Source organism: Vanessa atalanta, chromosome 7 (assembly GCF_905147765.1).
Source record: "Vanessa atalanta chromosome 7, ilVanAtal1.2, whole genome shotgun sequence".
NCBI classification, from domain to species: Eukaryota; Metazoa; Arthropoda; class Insecta; order Lepidoptera; family Nymphalidae; genus Vanessa; species Vanessa atalanta.
This window is the reverse complement of record NC_061877.1, coordinates 6074116-6085028: the sequence shown is the minus strand read 5'-3', so window position 1 is coordinate 6085028 and position 10913 is coordinate 6074116. Positions and strand designations below refer to the sequence as shown.

The 10913-nt window shown below is 31.9% G+C and overlaps 1 long non-coding RNA gene across 1 annotated transcript; it reads left to right on the top strand.

The window, feature by feature from the left end:
- Positions 1-3665: 3665 nt before the first annotated feature.
- On the top strand, positions 3666-10419 carry LOC125065460. Its single transcript, XR_007119622.1, has 3 exons — positions 3666-3815; positions 3982-4033; positions 10331-10419. It is a non-coding gene; the product is annotated as an uncharacterized LOC125065460 (long non-coding RNA).
- Positions 10420-10913: the final 494 nt, after the last annotated feature.

Below are 10913 nucleotides of genomic sequence, written 5' to 3'. Positions count from 1 at the left end.
AAAACGGCGCCCGTTGGACGTTACTATTAACATCTCGCTTAGCGCTGCATCAAATAAAATGACAAGAAGTTAGAAAATATTTTCATTTTATAGTTTCTTCATATCTAATACTATAAATGAGTGACGTATTAAAAAAAATATATCTTTCCTACAGGTTAAATACAGTTTTATATACATTACATTATAAAGCATTATGAGACTATATTACAAGAACATTTGAAATACGTTTCACGTTTAATATTAAATAAAAAATAGTTGTACGAAGATATCTATTTTTTATATAGTTTGAAAATGTATAAATGCAATTAACGAGTGTTAAAAATACCGTATCCAGTTTATAAAACTATTACGGTTGGTCGAGTGTTCATCAGAGTGGGCGCGCTTCGCTAAGTACAAATGTGTACACAAGTCTGGTCAAGTATAAGTCTAGAGTGTGAGAAGTGGATTCCGTAGCTTGCTCTTAAGATATATTAGATTTATAACTCACTGCTATTACACATACAATGTAATGTTGGAATAAAATACTCCATACGTACCAATCTTGAATATTTAACTCTTTGTATTGTATACAATATTTATAGACAATCGAAGTATGTTTTACTTCAAGGTCATTTTGTTTGTGGGAATAATCCGAAGCATCTCATTATAATATTGCTTATTTAAATTTTAAGTGACCATTACTAAAACTTTCGAAAATGTCTCAGGGATTCAATACCATTGGGCGTAGATTGTTCAATAGCCGAGTTCGAAAAGACATGCGCGTGTGTGTGTGTTTGTACGTAGTTCTAGAAAACATTTATTGCTTTATACTCATTTGTTTAAATTTTTACATTTGTAAGATATTTTCATTACATTCTCTCTGCTTGTGAGCATATTTTATTATTTATATTTTAGTTAAATTACCACTTACTAATAAATTTATATTGAATGATATGACACAATGCACAATTCTAACATTTGGATCGAACGAAATGAAGTTTGTACAGAAATTCCTTATCGAATGTAGATGGGCACTAAGAATGGATTTTTAAAGATTCTCTCCTTAAATGGGAAATGAAAGTTTGTATGGAAATTCATTAATTCTAATATTAGAAATATGAATATCGGAATTTAGTATTCTGTTAATGACTTAAAGACAGTTGTATAAACTTTTTTTGCAACTTTATCACCAAAGAGAACAAATATAGGATGAAAATGTTTATGCTTCTATTTATGAGTAAATAAAATTGATACAGTGGTTTTAAAAAAATGTTCTCTTAAGGGAATTGGCGTTGTAATAATCTAATAAAAAATCTAATAGAAAACATCTTCACTTTTGAAATTCCAAATATCGCCATTGATAAAGACCAATTGCGTATAGAGGTAATGCAACTAAAAAACTATTTGTGAAAACTCAGTTAGTTTCTCTGTAATGATTCAGATAAGAAACACTATCGGGCCAAGGCAAGTTAATTATATGTAACTTATTTTAAGTATTGAATAGATTATGAACATAAATTATGAAATATAATATATGTTAAACGAAGTATTTTATTGAGTTCATGAAATATAAAAAAGTAAGTATGATTTTAGAATAAAACTTTGCATTATTTAAATACAATAAATATAAATAATGCTGATTTGACACACATCAGTAAAGTTAGTACAATTAATGTTAATATCACAAGGAGCGAACGTTTTGTAAAGTGTTACAAATGTGTGAATTACGTCGGGCGTGTGATGCTGAACGAAATGAACAACGCGTATAAATTTCCCTAGCATTCCCACACATTAACGTCAACGCGTACCTACGTGAACGTACTTTTCCCTCCATGTGTTTGTACGTCGTAGCACGCCTACGACTGTATGAGTACACGTAGCCGTACATACGGCATCCAGATCATCACTGTTGTCGATAAACATTATCAGAACCTTATTTCCATAACAATACTGATTAAAATATGATAAATTATGTAATATTGAATGCATGAATAAAGTTGTTGCATTGTACCGTATTGTTTCATGTTTACGCGTCTCTGTGTGGTGAGGTTAAGTAGAGCGGCTTTATCTCGGAACAGAGGTTTCCGTGGAGTTCGGATTAATAAAACAATATTATATTTAGTACTTTGATTTTCCAAAGTGATTTAATTTTAGAAACACCCATCCGATGCGATAATTTATTGTACATGTAATTTGGTTATTATCATCCGATTTCTTATCATTGCTGATATTGATTAGCAGTTATGTCAATAATCTTATCAACTGTGAAAATGTATATCGTCGATATCGATTTACTATATACTGTTACAACTACTAATATGAATGAAAATATTAAAATTGCAATAAAAATATATTAAATTAATGCATAAAATATTGGCCATCCTCGTTTAAATGTCATCGGACGAGATTTCGTAAGAACGTCAATCACAGGCGGTCACCTACTTTCGCGATCGACTGACGGCGATTAGTCGACTATGTACATTCACTGAGGCCTCAACTCGCCTCCACGCAACAATTGTTTCTGTAGGAATCTTTTATTTATGGCAGCGCAGAGCTGCGTTTGTGTGTGTGGGCAGTAAGCGACGGCGCCCGTGTCTTACCTGTACGAATCGAGCTTCATGCTAAAATGGACCTTTTTCCATTCATATAAAGACAATTTTAGGCTAACGACCTCCGCGACAGAAATGCTCTACCGATAATAAGTCAACGCTCGAACTCGCCTGTTTGACAGGATTCCAACCGCGTCTGTCCCTGTTTGTTTATTGTAATCGGTTTGACAATGAGCTTAAGGTGCGGTTTCGAGTGATCTCCCGGCGGCCGGCTCGCGCTCTTCTGTGATTGTTCTCTCCGCTACTCGACGCGTGTTTGTGTTGGTATGATACGTCATTGTGTACCGGCTTACTGTAGATTCGCCTCTTAGCATCCATAATTGCTCGGCGTCCAAGCTACTTTTAAAGCTCTTTGTTGATTAGTTTCGCGTTGATTTATATAGTTTTAAAACACTTGTTACTAATTGTTTGTTTTATTTGATTTTCGTATCTTTGGGCAGTTACAGGCAGCTAAAGTATTCTTCATTATAAACATAAAAATTGTATGAAGATTTTACTCAAAAAACTTGTTTCGTCGTAATATATTATTAAATATTTAGATTGATATTTTTTCAATTATTGTCAATTTTATTGAATTTTTATAAACTACCATTTTTACGATAATAATTTCTTTATAACTAAAAAAAAGTTTGTTAATAAAATTTAGTAAAATGTAGAATTTGTTATTATAAGTAACGATTTTTAGCTTTTCAGGAAATGATGCAAAAGTGTTTATAGCTCCGATAATCTGCAGATAACGGAAGGTCAATGAGGAGAGTCGATCGGATGGCGGCTTGATGACGCGCCGCATCAGATGCTACGCCCTTGCGACACTTTAATTAAAACGAAATTTTAAAACATATTGATGCCTGCCAGTGGCTTGAACATAGTACGTTCAATATGCAGCGTTCAGTGGATTTCAAACTCGGCGTATCCCTCTTCAATAACGAGTCCTAATTCTATCGCATCGAAGAAGGAGGTGCGAGCTGCGCAATTGAGTGTCGTCTCGCTCGCACGCGCCCGACCTCCTTGCAAGTGCCGCTCGCAAGGTCGGCTGCTTTAATTAATAAACTCACCGTAAAGTATTTGACTCGACCCGACCGGAGACTACTACAATCTTACTAAGCCTTTGTCTAACTATTGACCCGGACTAAAGGTTTTTTGATTGATCGCTGAATGATGGGCATTTTGCTAAGCCAAATAGAATTCGAATAAGTTTGTAAACGATTAAAATATTTTGTATATGGGGTAAGTTTATTGATTCCTCTGATGGTTGATATTTTTATAACTTTAATTAATTCTGGCGAAAATAAATTTCATATAAAATATTTTTTTTTATATTAAATAAGTAACAATTAAAAAACTAATTCTGTAAAAACTTTATTTATCTTTTTATATGAATTCGTTTCGTTAGTTCGAAGCTTACTTTGACACACCGAGTATACCGAGTAGGTACACCGAGCAAGGTACGTCTAATTAGTTTTGTCGTCAACGGTAATTTAAACATACAACTATGGTTTCATTTTAGTATTATTCGTTAAAGATTTGCTAATTTCAATATATTTTTAAATCATACTACTGATTGTATTAAACTTGTAATTAAAAGTGACTCGACATTAATTGCATAAATATAGTGTTTTTGAAAGATTTCAGCGTTTATCCTTTATGTTTGAGTAATCTTTACACATACTTCTGGTCAATGGTAACAAACCATTCAATACAGACACACATATATGGAGCTCCTTATTCCATGTCGTATATCTTATAGCATGCTTCAGATCCCAAGGATCTCGGTTTTAGTATTGATCGGTTCAGTAAAATGTTACTGGACTTTACATCTCAGTAGTAGCCAGAGCCTGGAAGGTAGCGATGTTAACATTTCCGTGCTCTGGAAAACACATAAAGCCTATTGTCCTACTCTTGAACTCTGGTCTTATTCTATTGCTATCCCATCGGATCAAAAGTGTGAGGGAATAGAGGGATCACCGGTTTTCCCATAGACACTTTTGTACTATGATATTTCCCTCACAAATGGCTAGTACCAGGTAAGTATGGTCAGAAGACAAGGAATTTCTTTCTTTTTATAAAAAAAAATTCGCGACACGTGCCGACAAAAATACTTATCTGTCATAAATGTGAAAAGTAGTTTTGTCATAAAAACATGTTCTGTCGCAAATTGTCCACCTGACAGCAAGCTGTCATCGTCATCTATTAACACCTGCGGTGGGGTGCTCGATATTCAACGGCCTTGGAATTACTAGTTTTCTCGTAAAGTTCAAAGCGCATTTTGTGCGATTACATACGTGAATATTACGCGCATGAAATTTTTTTTTGACAAATATGTTGTATTATTGAACAACGTACTTTTAAAGATAATATTAAATCTTTGAATCGAATGCAAATATAAATGATGTACATAATTTGATACTTTAATTTTTATAGCAAAGTGAGTAATTAAAATAATAAATAATTAGCACCATTTATCGATTTTGGTATTCGAATCATAAACACCTGTATACAGAAATGACGTGCTAGTTGATATGTTTTATAAATGTATTCTGAAAAACTCCAGCGTTTGAGATTTTAAATATTTTCAAATAATTTCTATTGAGATTTTTAATAATAATTTAGGAAGTCATCGTTTATTTAGTTTTTTATTTACAGTTGAAGAGGAAGTGTAGAAATACAAATCAAATTAATTTAAAGAGTGAAAAATTATAATAATTTGTCTTTATGATACCTACTTGTATGTGGATTTTAAATGTCAACGTTTTTATCATTATTTTAATGTAGCATTTCTAGGAAGTCTTGGGTAAATAATTGATCTAATATATTTCTGTTTATAAATATAAGTATATATTTTAGTAATTCGTTAGCTAACATTTACATTTCGATTAATTTTCTTTCAAAGTAATGAAATTACTAATGGTATTTTAAGTTATTATGAATTATATTTTGAAACTAAATGTATATAGTAAGCAAACACCAGGGAGATGTTAAGAATAAAACATAAATTATTTTATTGATATTCACAACAGTACCTAATGTAATAAAAGTAAATAATATGTATTCTGTGAAATATTTATGTGACGGTAATTATCTAAAATTAAATATAATATCTTAACACATATTAAATAAATAATGTTTGCGTGTAATATTTTTATATACATAAGTCATATTTTAAATGATACATGATATAAGTCTAATACCGACTCGCTTATGGGATTGCTATAAATAGCGGTTTTGCAAATAACTGGACTACCGCCGCGATTCATGGCCGTGTTGACTGTTGAGTCGACTCGCCTAGATTTCGCTCTGTAGAAACGCTACAAGGCATCATTAGCATTATATTCCTATAATTTATATCTATATAAACAGATCGACACCTGATTAATTTAAAAGGTCGATCAATCGAGAAGTTAATGAGGTAGAAAATTCAAATAAGAATTGGCTTAACATATTTATCTTTACATTTTACAACTTTAATGTAACTTGAAGAAGTTTAAATTATAAATATGTATTTCTCTAATTTATTTTACAGCTAATTATAGCTATATAAATTATAACGGGATTGTGATATATCTCAAAAGATTTATCATCGTAAACATTACATGTAGAGAAACGTTCGATGTAGAGTCTTAAACGCGATGTTTTTGTTTTTTTTTGTGTTTTATTTTATATTTGTAAATATTTTGCTCTTTTTATTATTTATTTCTCGATCGATCTTTGTGTAGGTATTTTATAAAAAAAGTTTATTTTGTTAAATTTTTCTTAGTAATTAATATTATTCAGAGTGTATGATTGCAAGTTTTTTTATTAAATTTAACTATTAACAAAACATCAATTAAAATATTAAAGATTTTCCTTATAAATGCCGTATTATGCATCTGTGCTGCATTTAACCCCCGCCTTGAAACGGTGGATAGGTCGCTTGGTACAGATTACTACGATTGATTTGGATGGATTTAGTCTGATATAGTTGATTTTATTTATTAAAAACAAATTATAAAACACAACTTGGAGTAGATTTTTATTACTCAACCAGTTAAAACATATCGTATCTACGTAGCGTAATCTATGCGTACTCGGTCGTGGCTCACATTGTTACTTGCTTATGTAAGTCGGAGCGTCTTCCACTTTCGAATCAAGTTTATTGACACGGCAAGCTCGACAAATGCCTGCCTGCTTCACAGTTACATCGGTACGGCTTTACTTTGATTATACACCCGTCGAAATACGCGATCTTATTCCTCTTAATGTTCTCATTTCAACACAAAACCGGTCGCGTTCGGTCCAAGGGTGACGCTAAGTGAATCCGTAATGCATCATACCAATTTTGGTAATGATGTATTTATTATTTTAAAATAAAAAAGCTACCGCGTTGACACAAAGCCTAATAAGGAATGAGCGTTGACGAAGTTGACATCTACTTAGTATATAAAACAATTAAACGGCGTACTTAAATATTTCTTTAAATTAAAATTTAATAAGTAGATATACCATTATAAACTGAATACTATATACGAAGCACTTGTCACAGAGAAAATATAGTTTTAATATAGATATCTATTTGACAGTGTAAGTTATAATTATATTAATAAATTAATTTGTATAAGATTTATATAGTTGTATTTATTGATTTAATGTTAATTTTATGTATAGACCGCCTCCGTGTGTATCGGTTTCTTAAGCTAAGCCGGCTAAGGCGCAGTCATTAAGTTTTTAAAGGCTATAAATCTCGCGTTGTAAACGGTCTTGTAGCGACGAACTCGCACTCGCAGCTAAAACACTAGGTAATCATTGCTTAAATCGCTAAGCTCCTTTCGACGAGTTGAATATGAGCCACATAAAGTAAGGCTTATCCAATTAAATAATGTATGTTTTATGGAAATTATGTTGTGACAAGTAGTTAAACTGTAAGATTTGTTTTGAGAACTTAATGACGTCACAATGATCAAAATGGCTAATATTTTTTAAAGGATATTTAAAGTTTTTTTAAATAAATAGAGTAATAAAAGTTAAGAATAAAATTATTTAAGTAAGCGGTCCGTATTTGTTAAGTATTCAGATGATAATATGAGCTTACGAAGATTTATGTCCGGGTCGGTGATAGGTCAATGCCCGAAAATAAGCTCGGTAAGTTACAAGTTCTTGTGGAATTTGACAAAAATCAAAGATAACTAATTTTTCTGCTATTAATATCATCTAGTTAAGCTGACTGTTTGAATTTGAAGATGGACGAAATTTGACGAATACTTAATCGTCAATCTTTTTAATTGCGATTGATAACAATACCTATGCAATGTACCATGTTTCATGTTGAATTTTATAGTGTTTAAGTTTTCGTGTGTTCAGTGAAGATATCAAAATATACAATATTTGACTGTTTTCTAAAATACTTAGTCAAATATTAGTTTTTCACCTTTTAAGAGTGATTTAAAATTTAGATTTATTAAAATACAGATAATTCTGTGAAGATGTAAGCTTATCCATTCGTCGGTGTAGAAATGCTTGCACATTTCTACGTTCATATGCAGATTATGCTACTTATGTTTAGTTTGCGAACCGGCGTTTGCAAAGTAGACTGCATCGTTAGTCACTGACATCAAAACGCACAGCGGTGAAATCGAACTGAATGACACGCTTCTGGTTTCGTATTCGCATAATTCAATATATTTTAGCTAGTTATAGCTTTTTTTTTTACTTTTTCTTAGCATTTTAGACATTGAATTTTGTTCATGTGTAAAGATTTAAATTGCCTATAATCTCTAATATGACTTAAAGCAATAAGGCTAATGATTGTCGTTTCTATTATGAGCCGGTGTTTACATCATTCTTGATATCATCTCGAAAGCGCATCTGTGCGTGTAGGCATTCACAATTTACATAGATCGCGGCCATTTATACCATACACCGCGATTTTTGCCCGGATTCAAACGAATATTATACGGACGAGTTAAGGCGTTGATAATGTATGAGACAATGCGAAGAGGACGGTCCCTACTTCACATTTCAGCGTTTGATTTCACCCGTTCAGACAGGTTTTGAGACCGGAATGTACGCCGTGGCATACGGCCGAGTTTAATAAAGCGCGCACTTGCTCGCTACTTTATTACTTTTTGTGGTCGTAAATAAAAACTCTTTCGAGAAAAACAATTTATGCTTTATTTAGCCTGTCGATTATGTATGAGACAGATTTAATTTTTTAAAAGTGAATATTTTCTAATATCATCGTCTACAATGCTCTTCAAGTTGTATCGTCTAAGCACTTCGTATTTAAATTTAGTTTGTGAATATTATTATTACATTTAAAATGAATTATTACTGTTTAGTAAAAATGTGATCAAATAGCCTAATCAACCATCAGTGGACAAATAGATTGAATCCCGTTAGAGATACGTATTTATGGTGTTTTTATCTTATCTTTATTTAGTTTTTAGGTTACCTGCTGAAAAGAGTAAGTTAATTTAAATTATAGCTTATTTGACGCCATTAAAAGATTAATATCTTTTTTTTATTGATAAATATTTGTATGGAAATTTCCAAGTTGCTACTTTATTGGTCGCTATTATTTTATATTTTGTATAATAATTGAATAACTATCTAAACTACGGTTTCGTACAAAATATTGTTAATAGTAAAGGTCAAATATATAAATATTATTCTGAATAGATACAGCCCACGTCGTGTAGCAGTCGTAGGCGTTACACTAGTGACGTCAGAACCCTACGCTCGCTACGTAGCTACGACAATCGTTTCAGTATTTTTTTTATTACCTTTATTTAATTATTTTAATATTGGATATTAATAGTACTTTAATTTTCGTAAATGGTTTTAAAAATAATAAATTGCTTAAATATATTGAAAAAGAACTGACATTTTCGCTATTTATTCTAATACCTTTGATTTTTATAGTAAATACTTTATAATTTTACTGCTAGTCAAGTAATATTATTTCATTCGAAGCGTACAAAGTAAATATTTTAACATTAAAATCAATGTTTCTTTGGAAAATAATCTTATATATGTCTGTCACGTACATGAGGTCGAAGATATTATAAAAATCACCGGGCGAAGGTCACTTACAGAACCTAATATTGTAGTTTAATTGTTTTAACAAACTAAATGAAAGTCAACGTGTTCATGCGACTACAAAGTACGACCGGAGATGTAATCAACATGTTATTGATGTCAAAGTTTCCCGGTGACTTTCTAAACGTAATCATTAAAAATAGCGCCACATTTCGGTCATTGTTATGATATTGTGAAACATGATACCTGTTATTTAATGTAATTTGCCCATAAGAATTATCATTTTGCGTTATTGATATATCTTATGTACCTATATATTTCAAGACTATAACGTAATATGAGAAATAGTTATAAAAATAATTACTGTTCGTTAAGTTTTGCGACAAAACCATGTTTCGTCTATTTACATTTTATTTCACACCTAATATTCACCGCACTAAATACACTTCATTAGGTAAACATATCATGATAAATGTTTTACTTACCTGTCGCGATCGCAGCGCATTTCAATAATAACCGTGATATTGCGATGATACGGACTGGAAAAACTCGTTTGGCGGATGTCGATATCCTTAAAGGTTTACGCGATGGTAGTTATTGTTAACAATTGTTTGCGTATTGTGTAAATACATTACACAATTTCATAGAAATTTGTTAAGCAGTTGATGCCACAAACGGCAATGTATTGTGTACATTTTAATAATCACAGTGTCAATTTTGTTTGCGGTCAGGACACAGCAGCAGTGTGCGTAGAGCGATGCCAGAGAGCGGCTTTCATTCATGCCGCCTCGGGCTACGTTCCTCACGAGATCTCATCATCCAATTACCGACTGTATGGTCTGCTCAGCAATTTTTGTAATTGTTTTCTGATAGTGGTGATATTTATAAAAAGTGTGGAACTGTGAATTTGTTAATTAATATTGATGTTTTGAATTTTTAATGATGTTTTCGATTTTATACCCTATATCTTCTGAAATCGTCAAGAAAGTAAAATGGATGAAGCCTTTTTAATATTTCAAATAAAATAATAACTATATTTTGGCTTGATATATTAAATTATGAATTTAAAATGATGTTAAAAAGGTTTCACCACAAGTGAAGATTCCGAGGGCCGGTTGACTCGGTGGCGCATTGTACTGTTGCCGGTGGATTACACAAACTATGCTGAGCGCAATCACTCAGCGTTTCACAATCATGGGTTCGCCGACCGACACCAATACCTAAATTAATTTTCTTTTCGGGCCTGCGTCGCCGCGCTCATTGTTCAATTTGTGTCTTATTTTGGAACACTACGGTCATTTGTTAGTGTGCCTT